This window comes from Rousettus aegyptiacus, unplaced genomic scaffold (assembly GCF_014176215.1).
Source record: "Rousettus aegyptiacus isolate mRouAeg1 unplaced genomic scaffold, mRouAeg1.p scaffold_m13_p_16, whole genome shotgun sequence".
NCBI lineage: Eukaryota > Metazoa > Chordata > Mammalia > Chiroptera > Pteropodidae > Rousettus > Rousettus aegyptiacus.
Window position 1 is genome coordinate 20,899,277 of NW_023416291.1, and position 15,449 is coordinate 20,914,725.

At 32.5% G+C, this 15,449-nt stretch overlaps 1 protein-coding gene and 1 pseudogene across 4 annotated transcripts in view; one reads left to right on the forward strand and one right to left on the reverse strand.

Annotated features, from left to right (window-relative positions):
- FZD3 (frizzled class receptor 3) overlaps nt 1-15,449 on the forward strand; it is a 69,477-nt gene that overhangs the window by 26,654 nt on the left and 27,374 nt on the right. The window lies entirely within an intron of this gene.
- On the reverse strand, nt 7,046-7,164 carry LOC118612711 (annotated as a pseudogene).

Sequence of the window (15,449 nt, forward strand, 5' to 3'; positions counted from 1 at the left end):
AGCTGCTGTTACCACAAAACATTTGCTCGTTCATTCTTAGAAATCTGCAGATTTGCGGGGAAGAAGCACTTTTAACAACTCTGATAAAAAGGCACTATTTGTGGAAATTTTACTGATGTTCAAATAGAAATTAATTGTAACAGTTTTGCAAAAATAGTAGAATGCAGTAGTACAAATTTATTTCATCTCTTAATTGGTCTTTGTTTTTCTTTTGCATACTGAATGTTTTGTGATTTACCTTTGAGTTTAAAGAGATCAGATAGTCATAGTTGCAGAATCAGAGAGTTTATGTGTAGAAAGAACTTTAGAGATCACTTATTTAGGTTCCCTCTATAATTTAGTGTTAAATATCTGTCTTGTTCAAGGCTTAGAAATGTACAGTAACTTGCTCTCACTCTCAGTGGGGATTTAGTCCTGTAAGAGGAGTGGAACAAGGAAAGTAGTTCAGTGGAGTTGATGCTAAGTATTTAACTCTCACCTTAAAACCTTCTCTGGAACTTATGCCACTAGCTATTACCCTCTCTTCCTTTTAAAGACAAGTTTTCTTGAAAGAGTCGTCTCCTGTTCATCATGTTCCAGGTTTCCCGTTCTCGAAGTACAGCAGCCATCCTTTCATCTACCCCAACCCTTATGTTTCTCTAATACCTTAAAAATATCTTTGTTAAACTATTTGTGTATTGTAGATAACTTTTACTTGTCTATTTCCCTTACTAGATGATGAACTCTTTGAAAGCAAGAACTTCTTTTTGATATTTTCATATTTTGAATGCATATCCTATAGGTTAATAGATAATAGCATTGAGAATGTGAGTGAGCAGATTGAGAAGAAGAGACATTTAAAAAATGGTAACAGTGGTACTAGGGACAAAGAGCGTATAATTAGCACATAGTCAAATAACCCTTTTATTTTATGGTATAAATAGTCCTATACAGAATTATATTTTTATGTTTTATCATATAAGTATTAGCTGCTGGCTTTAAAAAAAATACCAATTCATAATTAAAAGACCAGAAAAAGTGAATAATTGAAACTATTAAATTTCTTAACAGAATTGTTTATTAAAAACTCTTAATGTGAATTTTCAGACCTGAATCTAAGGATTGAATTTTGCCTCTAATGAGAAAGAAGGAGATGGTCGAATTACATCATACGCTTCCCCATTTAAGTTATCTAGTATTACAAATATATATTAAGGCTATGGAAGAAATTATGTTTGACTATGAAGTAATGTTCTAAAAAATACCAAACCTCAAATATATAAATTAGTAAATTAGAGTAATTTGGATGCTGCTATTTTCAGGACATTCCTATAATTTTTTTTAGCATCTTTAGAACCAGTTTAAACTACACAGAAAATATGTCTGTACACGTGCTTTCCTTTATATTCATAGGTTAAAAGTGTTTTTTATTTCTAATATACTGAAAAGAATAGAGAATGATATAATAACAATAACATATTATTAAGCCGTAAACTCTGGAGCAAGAATCCTGGCTTCTTATCTTTCATAACTTACTAGTTTTATAACCTTAGACCAACGTCAACCCTCTCTGCTTTAGTTCCTCATCTGTAAAAACAAAGAATAGAATCTAATAGTAATAAAATAGTAATAGTATTAAATATATATAGTAACAGAGTCTACCTCCTAGGGTTGTTTTTAGGAGCATATGTGCAAACACTTAGAAGAGTGCCTATTATGTAAGTACTCAAATGTTAGCTGTGTTATTCATTTTCTTCATTTATTATTGCTGCTGTTATTATTTCCACACATTCACACACATATGTACATATAAATACAGATTTTTTAAAACCATTCAATATCAAGCTGTAGCAAACACTGTATTTACTTCAGACTTTTCAAAGAAATGGTATTACAGATTTGACTGACTTCTCATGTACCCTTCCCCACTCCTGTTCCTCTTACTCCCTACCCATAGGTAACCATCATTCTAAATTTGGAGTATCATTCCCACAAAAGTCTATACAATTACCAATGTATATAAAAAATTTGGTTCACATAGTATGTAAACGTTATACTATACATCTATTTCTATAACTTGATTTTTTAACTTAACATTTAGTTTTTGAGATTCATTTATGTTAATACTGTAGCTCTCATTCATTCTTTAAATGTTTCCATTTAAGGAAGTTTATATTAATATTTTAAATATTTGGAAGTATAGAAAATAACAGACTCCTATGTGCTCACAGCCTAACTATCTTGAAATCTTAACATTACGTTGTATCTATCTTATATATAATTAAAGACACAGTAGATGAACCCCTCAGTTCCCTTCCATAGTCCCATTCCCTTTCTCCCTCCCCAGAGGTAGCCCTGCTCATAAATGTGATATTTATCATTCTTCCCAATATTTTTATACTGTGGCTAAATATTTATATATCTATAAAACTTTAATTGTGGGATATGATATCTTCAGCTTGTGATTATTTTAATTTATACTCAGGAGAGTATGAGTTTGATAAGGTCAAACATGTTTTCATATATTTATTGGCCATTTGGGGTTTCTCACCTGTAATTTGCCTATTTATTACCTTTTTCCATGCTCTGTTAGATTATTTGCCTTTTGTTGTTGTTGTAGTTTAAATGTTCTTTGTATTCTTTGTCAGTTATTTGTATTTCAAATGTCTTACCCTGCTCTGTAGCTTGTCTTTTAACTTTGTGTTTTCTTTGCCTTTTGTGTTTCAAGAAAAACTTCCCTGCCTCTAAAGTCATAACAGTGGTCTGCCATATTTTTTCTATCAGTTTTTAAATTTTTATTTTTTTGATTCATATCTCTATCCTTGAAATTTATTTTTGTCTATATTATGAGTAACATAATTATATTTTTTCCATATTAATAAGTAGTATGCTTCCTGCGCCATTTACCAAATAAGCCCTTCTGAATTGTGGCACAATCTGTCATGTAAAAGTTCCATTTTTAGGCTCTCTCTTTTGTTCTGTTTGGTCTATTTGTATAACTTTGTGTTATTTCTAAATTTCCCATACTTATTCTTCAAAATTATTTTAACCATTGTTGGTACTTTTCTATATGAATTTTAGAATCAATTTATCCATGAAAACACTATTGGAATTTTGATTGAACTTGTTTTTGATTTTAAATGAATCTCAGGAAAATTGTCATTTTTATAATACAGAGTTTTAATATCTTTTTGTTTATATATTCACTAATTTATTCCTATGTACCTTAAGTTTTTGTTGTAGTTGAAAATGCGGTCTTTGCTCTATTACATTTTTAAATTGGTTGTTGCTGTTGTACAAGAATACCATTGATTGATTTTTATATATTGGTCCTATATTGAGCATCCTTGCTAAGCTCTTATTAATTCTAATTGTGTATGGATTCCCTTCGATATTCTTTGTAGAAAGCCTGTTGTCTGCAGATAAGAACAGCTTTGTCTCTTGCTTTCCAGTTCTTATGTTTTATTTAAGATTTTTGCATCTACAGTAATCCCCCCTTATCTGCAGGGATATGTTCTGTATATTATGTTTTTTCCTTTACATACATACCTGTGATAAAGTTCAGTTTATAAATTAGGAACAGTAAGAGATTAATGACAATAACTACTAATAAAATAGAACAATTGTAACAGTTACTCAGCTTTCACTTAAAGGAAGCATGGCATTTCCTGTATATACATAACTTTTCACTTAGGTGAAACCCTTAACGACTTTTCTTTGGCATATCCTAATTGCCAGCAACACTACTCTTGTGCTTTGGGGCCATTAAATAAAAAAGGGTTACTTGAACACAAGCACTGAGATATGGAGACAGTCAATCTGAATTGTTTATTTCTGGAATTTTCTCTTTACTATTTTCAGACTGTGGTTGACTGCAGGTAACTGGTACCACAGAAATTGAAACTATGAATAAGGACAGAGTAGGGGGAGCTACTATATACTCATGAATGAGGAAGACTGTGATAATTTTTTTTTTCTGTACTATCCTTGTTCAATTTGGGCATCCAGACTATGATAACTTCATAAAGTGAGTTGCCCCCTTCTCTGAAACAGTTTTTGCAATAAATAGGGGCCATCTGCTCTTTGAAAGGGTGTTTGTAGCCTCCTGTAAAAACTCTATCACAGTATCTTTGAAGTAGGGAGAGAGAAGTTGTGGAAGGAACTGCGTTTATTAAACTACCATTTCAATTTCTTTACTAGTAATTGTTTTATTCAGGTCTTTCTTAAGGCATTTTTGGTAATTTATATTTTTCTAGAAAATTATTTCACCTTTTCAAATAAATTGGTATAAAGTTTTTATATTTTTTTATCGAAAAATTATTACTGTTTCCTTTTTTGGTTGCTAATGTATGTTTTCTTTTTTTCTCTCAATCTTACTAGATGATTATCTTTTTAATTCTTTTATTTTTGTTCTTACCTTATTTTCTTCCTCCTACTTTTCTTTAAAATTACACCGACCCTTGAACAATGTGGAGGTTCGAGGTGCCAATCCCCACACAGTTATAAATTCCATGTGTAATTTTTGACTCCCCCCAAACTTAATACAGTTGTCCCCTGATAGCTGCAAGTGATTGTTCCAAAATTTGTGTGTGCTCAAATACCTTATATAAAAATAGCATAGCAAGGCATACAGTCATTGGTTGATTGAATCCATGGTTGTGAAACCCAAGGATACAGAAAGCCGACTGTAGTTATTGAAAAAAATCTGTATACTAGTGGAACCAGGCAGTTCTGTGTTGTTCAATGGTCAACTATACTTTGTTTTTCTAGATTCTTAAAGTTCATTTCATGCAATGTCAATATTTCTAATTTTTGAAGTGCATTTAATAGTCAAGTGAAGTACATAGGGAAGTGCATTTAACCAGAAACCTTTATTAACTGGTTACTCATTCAATTTCCCATATTTAGCTCCAAACAACGTTATGTTTTTGTTTTTTGTTTTAGTTTTTGAGAAAATTTTATTCAAGTTACGGACTCTATGGCCTTTCTTCCTTTGTAGAAAAGTTTTCCCAATCCTGATGGAAGGGGACGTTTTTCACACTAACACCTCATAGATTAATACTCAGATACATGCATTTTTTTTATCCCCTGCAGTATTCCCGCCCCCCCACCCCCGGCCACAAAATTAGTATAAACCTTTCTCTTCAGAATACTAGTTCAGATGCTACTCTGGAAGATAGTCCAGCTATAATTAAAACTTTACTCTTTGTATGAATCCTATGAATTCCCTTGTGACTCTTGCTTTTTATTCTTAAGCAACAGATGTTGAGTTAAAGCTGTCTTGTTCAAAAGAGATAAAGTATTGTAGATATGTGCTCTTATTATTTGTATAGACTTCATTGTGTGTAAAATCTGTAATCTTATTTGATACCAACAACCTCATGAAATAGTATAGCTTCATTCCTGCCACTCCAATGGGAGGAAGTTGAAGCAGAAAGAAATAATATGGCTTTCACAGAGTCACATTAGCTCAGGGTTCAGCAAAGTATAGTCCACTGACAGACTGTAGGGCAAGCCACTGGGTGTTTTTGTTTTTGTTTTAATTGTGGTAAAATATCCTCCATAAATGGTAACATGAAATTTACCAAGTTAACCATTTTTAAGTGTACAATTCCGTGGCATCGAGTACATTCACATTGTTGTGCAACCACCAACACCATCCACTTCCAGAAACTTTGTCATCTTCTCAAACTGAAACTGCACTCATTAATCAATAACTCCCTTTTCCTTCCTGCCTCCCAGCCTTTGGGAACCATCATTCTAGTTTGTGTCTCTATGAATTTGACTCTAGGCATTCCTCAGAGATACTGTGATTTCAGTTCCAGGCTACTGCAATAAAGCAAGTCATACTAATTTGGTTTCTCTGTGTATATCTAAGTTATATTTGTATTATATTATTGATCTATTAATTGTGCAATAGCATTATGTCTAAAAAAACCAATGTACATACCTTAATTAAGTACTTTATTGCTAAAAAATGTTAACCATCATCTGAGCTTTCAGCTAGTCGTAATATTTTTGCTGGTGGAGGGTCTTACCTTCCACTTGTAAAAAATGACTGCGAAGCACAATAAAGCTAAGTTAAGTAAAATGAGGTATGCCTGTAATCTAGGTACCTCATATAAGTGAAATTGTACAATATTTGTCTTTTGATGTCTTAATATTCTGATAATAGAATTTTAATATTAATCTTCATTCAGAATTTTACTTAGTGGAATCTTATAGACTTGTGAATTGAGCACCAGAGATACTAAGTTCCTATTGAAGTAATATCCACACATAATTGAACAAGATTTGCTATCACTGAGCTTGCCTAAAAGAATACTTAGCAGGTTCTGATGATAATCTCTAATGAGAGTTTTTTAAATGTGTTAAGCAATGATATTATCTTTAGAGTAGCCTCCTAGGTGAATATATTTGCTTAAAAACAGTACGATTGATTTATAGTTATTTCTCATATTACTGAAGCTTTCAGATATTTGTAGTCAGTTTGTGAAGTAGTTGATTACATTGTTTTAAAGTACCAGTTGAGTTTAATGCAAATGGCATGTATTTAAGTCCCTAATATGAAGAAAAATGGGCTTGTGTAAATGATTTTAAAATATTTTAAATAGCATCTTTTTAAATATTTAAAACATGCACTGCATAGATTTTAAAACACTATACCAACTGATTTTAGCGAGAACACTTTTTAAAAATGTATATTAAATAATACTTGAGAAAGTAACATTTAATGCCTAAATCCCGAATTATGAAATATAGTCCAAGTTGTATATTTTACAGTTCAAAATCAGTGAAGTCTATTCCTAGCATACGGTTCCATCTGATATATTATTTAGCATATTAGTAATTTTCAAGGTACTTGGGTTTTTTTCCCCTTAAAAAGTAATTTCCTCTTTAATGCTTTCTAAGAGGTTCAAAGCATTTTATGAGTTACAAGTCTCAAAGATTATTGATATTTTTATTTTTATTTTATTTTATTTTTTTAGATGAGGCAACCCTTGGTTGACCTCAAAGATTGCAAGGACCTTGTCAGCTTACAATACCTTATTTTTTATTTTTTTTACACCTACAGCACCTGGTCTTCCTACGTGGTCTCCCATCCAAGTACTAACCAGGCCTGACCTTGCTTAGGGTCTGAGATCAGATGGGATCTGGCTCGTTCAGAGTGGCATGGTCACAGAGGGTGTTGATATTTTTAGAAAAGCATTTAAATATAACATCTTGGTTAAAAAACATGGGCTTTATGTCTTGTCTCTAACATTCTAAGCTTCAGTTTTCCCATGTAAAATACAGGAAATAATATATTACATACGGTAACATCTACCTTACAGGTGGCTATGAAGATTAAATGAGATAATAAATTTAAACCTTTTACTAGAGAGCCTTTCACAAAGGAAAATTTCACTATTTAATGTTGTTGCTACAAGTGCATATTTGAAATTTGAAAAAGGATTATCCCTATGTTCTGTACTAGAATCATTTTTTTTAAACATTGATTTTCAAAAGAACACATTTCCTAAAGTACTCCTTTATTTCTTTCATCTCTTTCATCCATCTAATTCACTGCTGTATGTCCTAAGGAATTTTCATATTAGAACCTGTGTTTCAATAAAAGAAACCTCTGTTACCACTGTACAAACATCTTAGCTTAGACTATCAAATTCACCTTAGAGTCATTTGTAGAATTTTAAAAACTTTTTATAAAAACAAACAAAAAAAATTATTTGTATTCTTTCAGCCACACAAAGCAACCCATCTGTTTACCTAGTCTTGATTCAGAAAAACACAAGAACAGTAAGTGTCAAATCTAACTTATGATTTTAACTTCATTTTCTGATGAGTGCTTCTCTTTACCAGGCAATTCCAAAAGGAATCAGCATTGTTTATGAAAGGACCATGAGGGAAATGGGTATGTTTTATGTTTCCAACATTAGTGATAGTCAATATTCTGCATACATATATAGTACTACTAATCTTTTTTTCCTGCTACTAATATTTAAAGGGGTAAAAATCCTGCTTGTGACTTCTTAGCTCCAAATTAATTTTTTCTCAGAATAGTTTAGTGTCTATAATAGAGGAAAAGAGTAAGAATTCCCTGAAAAAATATTCTCTCTTGTAGGAAAACATTATATTATAGAAATACAGAATATTAAAGAAATTTATAGGAAACAATACTATTATGTACAGGTTATAAAATGCTATCAAATAGCACTTTTGGATAAATATATTAAAACATAACAAGTTATTGTTATTTTGGCCTCTGTTAAACAGAATAGCCTGAGCCATGAGTTCAATTTAAGTCTTAATTATAGATATATCTGATGTGCAAATGGTGTACACATTTTAGGAAAAAAATTCAATGTATTTGCCATGATCCGTGGCAGGGCACAGTAAACTAAAAGGTTGGAAAGTAAATATTTCGGGCTTTCAGCTGCCACATGGTTTTTATTGCAACTACTCAACTCTGCTGATATAACATAAAAGCACACATAGACAATATGTAAGCAGATGCAATTGTCCCAATAATGCTTTATTTATAAGAACAGTTGTGGCAAATTTGGTCTGCAGGCTGTAGTTTGCCAACCCCTGATTTACAGCAAACATTATTCTAGATAACTTTTGGAAATTCATAACAGCAGTTGGTAGCCCATGGCATTTGTCTGTCCTGTGTAAATTAGCACTGTTTCATTCTCATTACTACTCTTAAGGATCATCATTTTGCTCTATTGCATAATGATATTGAAATAATCAATACAATCTAGTACTATTATATCACTACAATAAATACATAAAAATAAATTTTAACTGGGTGGTGAACACACAAGCAGTATACAGATGATGTATTATTGAATTATATACTTGAAACCTAAATGATTTTATACCAATGTCATCCCAATAAATTTTAATTAAAAGAAAACACCAAAAATGAGAAAAGAACTGAAAAATAAAATAAATTTTAGTATATTGTTATAGTAAAGACATGCCAATAAATGTTACTTCCAATAGTCTTTGAAATAATCACACCAGCTTAAGGAAATAATTCCAGTAGTTTATGGGAAGAGTAAAATAGAAGCAACTTAATATAATAATCACAGAAGCTTCTGGTTATTAAGTATTTACTGTGTGCCAGGTCCTTTACTCAGAAAATTTATATACATTATGTCATTTAATTTTCATAATAGCCCAGTAAGTTAGATTGTACTCAATTTTACAAATAAGGATACTGAGTCTAATAATTATATAATCTATCTAAAATTATACAATAAGTGATAGAGAGCTGGGATATGAATTGTCTTCTGATTCCAGAGCCTACAGTCTTACTATCACTTTACACCTCTTATGCAAAAAACACTGGTATGAGTATTTGGGGGAGACACCTTAGTCTTAGCTGTATCTAAGTCACTCAATTTATAATTTATCTCTAAAATTAGGGGATTGATTTGAATAATCTCTAAGGTTCTTATATCTAATATCAAATGAATTTATAAACTTTTCTCCCATAAACCACAGTTTATTTTTTCTCTTCCTTTACAAAACTCATTTACGAAAACAACAGCCATTTATTAAATATCTACCATTCTGACATATTGACGGTTATAGAAGGATAGAAGAGTGAATAAGATACAGCTCCTATTCTGAAGAAGTTAATAGTCTAATTAGAGAAGGTAAATATGGAAATCAGATAATTCTCTGACTAAAGTACAAATATAACTTTTTACTCTTGTTCTTTTAAAAAATATGAAGAAACCTAGTGAAAATACCTTAAAGAATATGATTTTGATTATACTATGGCTAAATATATAAAGTTGCTTAGTATACAAAGGTTAACACAGAAGAGTAAGAGTACATTTTTCTAGCACTTCCAATGAAAATTCTTCAAAACCAAGATAAAGTATGTCTTTTTATAATTTGAGTAGGAAAACTTTCTTGATATTCTAAAGTTTAAAAGTGACCAGATAATCATTTTAACAATTTCCTAGATAGATGTTTTGTTATCTTTACCCTCTAAAATATAGCACTTTAATCTCAAAGGGTAACTACAGGAAAATAAGTGGTGTCTTAAGTTTAACACCAAATACAACATTTCATGCAAATATATGTTCCTAAATGAACATTATAGTATAATTTGCATATCTGATGGAAAGAGAATGGCGACGATTATTTCAGAAGGGTGTGTGTGTGTCTAGAGGAGTTCCTCATGCCTCTTAACAAGAGGCCAAATTGCCTGCTTTATATATTTTTTGTCCTAGGCCTACTTCTGGTCTTGGCCCTATCTGAGGCTTACCTCTTGCACTGTAGTTGGAAAAAGTGAGTGATGATCTGAAAATGATAACTTCATGAGCCACTCTTCCATGCCTCCTTTCTCCCAGGCCCCTCCATAATTCTAGTAGCCCTTCCAATGGAATGACACATTAGCAAGGGAAAAAAGAGAAAAAGGATTAAGAGTTTTCACCCAGTCCTTTTTAGTTCTTCTCCTCCTCCTACAAAATGTCCATCTGTTGATTCAGTGGCTTACTTTTCCTTTCTCAGGACTCCATTTTGTTCTTGGTACAATCCACACACTTTTCTGTCAGAGATGGATCCAATAGGTGAGACTTGAGCTCCTTCAGATAATAGAGAGTGCCATAAACAGATACCACTTTTACTCAAAATAACTAACTTTTCAGATTAGCTGGCTTGCTAGGTTAGAGGATACTTCCCAGGACCTCTATAAAATAAGCTGATGACCAATGCATGTAGGATGCTTGGGCTAGAAGGCTGTTTTCTGGAGTACTTGCAAACTTTTCTCTCTTACCAGTATTTATGTGTTAACGGTGTTCATTATGTCTATTCTAAATTTATTGTGTTTATTTTAAAACCTGTTTATGTCAGTGGTATGTGTTACTTAAATATAGATTTGAATTAAATTTTTGGTAAACCAATGAAGGTTGGAAAGAAAAACACTTATCATGAAAACTTAAATTGATTGCTTTGGAAAGATTCAAGTCTTGATTTTTGTTTTGCTTTGTTTTTTAAATTATTATTGAAGTTAGTATGAGCAAGACGAATTGTCAAAGATTTGGTTGAGGAGATTATAAAAATCTAGGATTTTGCACTTAGATTGCTATACAAGTATGTGAGTTCTCTGTTCACTTTAAATAAATAGAAACTAGAAATCATGGGTGATGAATAAACTTGTAGCATGTAAGAAAAAACTGAAATACTAATTAGCAGACCAGCAATGAACTTTTAATTGAAAATAAATGTGTTCTTTTTTGGGGAGGTGATTTTTCTGCTTTCCCTGACTTTTTTTTTTTTTTTTTAATTTTTTACTAATCTGCCTAATCATGTCAAATATGAAATCTTCCATGTACTTCCTTTGGTGAATACAAATATTCTGTCAGTGACTTTATAAACTGCGTAAGGTCATTGAGTTCATTAATATTTTATTAGTTTGCTGAAGAAAGAGCTAAGAAGTTTGTCTCAAAGTAGAACATTAGGAAGATAACACATTCAAGTTCCATTCTGGTGATATAACTTCTGACAGTAAGTCTGAATAGGAACATCAACAATTAAAGTGTGAACCAACACAATCTGGAAAGAACATACTGTATGAGATGTCACAGATCTTATATGATTTAGGGGAGATCTCCAGTGTCTCCACTTCAGAAATAATTATGAACTGGAGCCAACACACTAAGGACCGAGGACAGGTCACATCAGGGCTGTCAGGCAGATGGGAGGAGAAGGGTCACCTAAGTGTGATTGCTTTTGGTGGAGACTGAGACTTGAGCCAGTTGGAAGTTGAGAAAGGGAGCCAGGAACTCCATTGCAAGCCCAAATCACCAGGGTCAGAGGCTGAAGTGTTTACAGGTTAGTCGTTGTACCTTCTTGCAATCAGCAGAAGCAAATTTTTTCTGCAGGATTCCCACTGATCGATTAACCGAATAGCTCACAATATAATGCCACAAAACACATGAGAAAAAAAGCCACTATGACAGTCATTGGTTATAACAATATCAAACTTAGAACTGCAGATACTGAAATTGTCAGATACTGAATAATAGAATAGAAAGTATGTAATATTTATAGAAATAACAAATACAGTCACAAAGACTACCAATCTACAAGAAATTACTTGGAATAAAATAACATTTAAAAATTAAATGTCTAGAAACACGCAATTTTAGATGTAGAATAGAAACTCGAATTTTGAAATATGAAAGTTTATACCGCTGTTTGAAGAGAAATCTAATGAACTCTATGTAGATAAAGGTAAAATTTTCTAGGATGCAGCAAGAGAGAGACAAGGAAAATATGAAGGCGATGTTAGGAGAAATAGAGAACAGGATGAGAAGGCCTAATAGTATAATTAGCGTACCAGGAGGGAGTTCCAGGATTAAGGAATTGAGAGAATGTAGGAGAGAGAATATTTAAAGAGATAGTGGCTGAAAATTTTCCAAAACTGTTGGATACCAGAATCTGTAGATCAGGGAGGTGCTATATCCTCCTAACAGGATAAATAAAAATAAATCCACTTTTGGTGAAACTGGAGAACACTCAAGACAAAAATCTTGAAAAAAAGGACCGATCACCTAAAAAAGACCAACAACAACAGAGTCCTCAACAACAGCAATTAAAGCCAGAAGATACTATAATATTATCTTAAAAATAGTGAGAGAAAAAAAACTTTCCAAACAAGAGGTTGTACCTTGTGAAACTATTGTGGTAGACCTGGAGATGCACTGCCAAATAGTCAAAGAAAGACTTGCTGCTCAGCTGTGGGGGGTATGGTCAGCAGACATCCTTCCTACTAGAGCTGCCTTATCTGAGGTTGTGCCCTTCATGAGACGGACAGCCTGCAACCAGTGATTCTTAGGTGGGCTAAGAAGGCCTGGCGATTGGCTTAACATGAGACCCTCTGAAGGTCTTTATTTGCTTCAGAGTTCCCTACCAGTTTGGCAGAGGCTTTTGAGTGGATCGCAGGTCACCTTCCTCCTCTACCCAAGCCTGCTTCCACTCTCTTTCCTTCACATACTGTTTCCTAATAAACATCTTGTACCCAAAACTTCATTTCTGCATCTTCTGGAGAACTCAGCCTGTTCTCAAGAACATGAATGAAATAAGTCTTTTATGTAAAAACATTATCACCAAGGGATTTATACTAAAGGAACTTCTACAGGTGCTATTTCAAGAGGAATTAAAATGATCTCTGAAGGAAAGGAGATACAAGAAGAAATAATGAGGAAATAGTTGTAAACATTTATGTAAAGCTAAACAAATATTTTATAAAATACTACTAATAATGTAATATGTGAGTTTAAAAAATACAGCTACAATCCAGTAAAAAAGAAAGGGGGGGATGCAAAATGTATAAATAGACCAGGATCGGTTTAATGCTAGAATCAATGAGTTTCATCAGAAACGCATTACTGGCGATCTAGAAACCTGACAAAATACTCTTGCCCGCCCTCCTTTTTTTGCTTTTTTCTCCTCATAGGCATCTTGTTTAGGGTTTTTAAAATTATGATCGTTTTTTAATTTAGTTTTTTGAATAGGTGATATGGCCTAATTTATAATGTTAAAAATATAAAACATGTAGTGAAAAGCATTATTCCTACTCTTATCCTCATATTCTCAATTTTCACTCCTCCAGCACCACCACTAACAACCATATATAATTTCTTATCTATATTTATTGTTTCTTTTTTCATAAGTTGTTTTGAGAAATAAAAGTTCACAACATACTTAAAATAGCCCAACACACAGTAGGAGGTCACTAAATTTAATTCCCTTCTTTTCATAACAATCTTATGGTCTTAAGACCCAGAAAGGATAATCATGTATTTTGCTGCTGAATGCCATAACCTTTGTTTTATACCTGTAAACATAAATTAGAACCATAAAACCATGTTTCATGCATGTCATATTCTTAATGAAAAGTTTAGAGAGCTTTCCTACCCTTGGCCTAAAACTAATTGAAAAGGCAAAACAACACAATGATTTGATATTTGTATATATTGTGAATTGACCACTGTAATAAGTCGAGTTAACATCCATCACCATACATAGTTGCAAATTTTTTTCTTTTGATAACGTCTAAGATTTACTCTCTTAGCAACTTTCAGATATATGGTACAATGTTAACTACAGTCACCATGCTGTACATTATACACCCCTGTGACTTATTTAATAACTAGAAGTTTGCATCTTTGACCACCTTTCTCTGATTTTGCCCACTTCCTACCTCCTGCCTCTGGCAACCAGCAATCTGTTCTCTATACTATGAGCTGGGTTTTTTTGTTTTGTTTTGTTTTAGATTCCATATTAAGTGAGATCATACAGTATTTGTCTTATCTGTCTGGCTTATTTTATTTAGCATAATGACCTCAAGTTCTATTCATGTTGTTGCAAATGGCAAGATTTCCCTTTTTTATGGCTGAATATTTCATTGTGTGTGTGTGTATACATATATGTATAAATATATACCACATTTTTAAAATTCATCTATTGATGGACATTTAGGTTGTTTTCATGTCTTGGCTATTGTAAATAATGCTGCAGTGAACACAGGGTACGTATATCTTTTTGAGTTAGTATTTTCATTTTTTTCGAACAAATACCCAGAAGTGGAATTGCTGGATCATATGGTGGTTCTATTTTTAATTTTTTGAGGAACTTCCATACTGTTTTCCTTAGTGGCTGTACCAATATACATTCCCACCAACAGCGCACAAGGGTTCTCTTTTCTCTACAACCTTGCCAACACTTGTCTATATTGGTAATAGTCATTCTAACAGTTGGGAGGTGATACATCATTGTGATTTGATTTTCATTTCCCTGATGATTAGTGCTATTGACTACCTTTTCTTGTACCTGTTGGCTGTATGTGTCTCTTCTTTGGCAAAATGGCTGCCTATTTAGATCTGCCCATTTTTTAATTGAATCATTTGTTTTTTTACTGTTGAGTTATGTGAGTTCTTTATATATTTTGAATAATAACCCCTATGAGATATAGGATTTGCAAATATTATCTCCCATTCAGTGGGTTACCTTTTCATTTTGTTGATGGTTTCCTTTGCTGTGCAAAAGCTTTTTAGTTTGATCTCATACTTATTTATTTTTGCTTTTGTTGCCTTTGCTTTTGGTGTTAGATTTAAAAAAATCATTGCCAAGACCGATGTCAAGGAGCTTACTACCTATATTTTCTTCTAGGAGTTTTGTGGATTCTGGTCTTACATTCAGGTCTTACATCCAGTTTGAGTTAATTTTGGGAATGTTGTAAGAGAATGGTCCAGTTTCACTTTTTTTGTATGTAGCTGAACATTTTTTCCAGCACTATTTATTGAAGAGACTGTCCTTTCTTATTGTATATTCTTGGCTTCTGTGTTGTAAATTAATTGATCGTGTATGTGTGAGTTTGTTCCTTGGATCTCTGTTTTGTTCCATTGACCTGTGCATCTATTTTTTGCCATACTATACTGTTT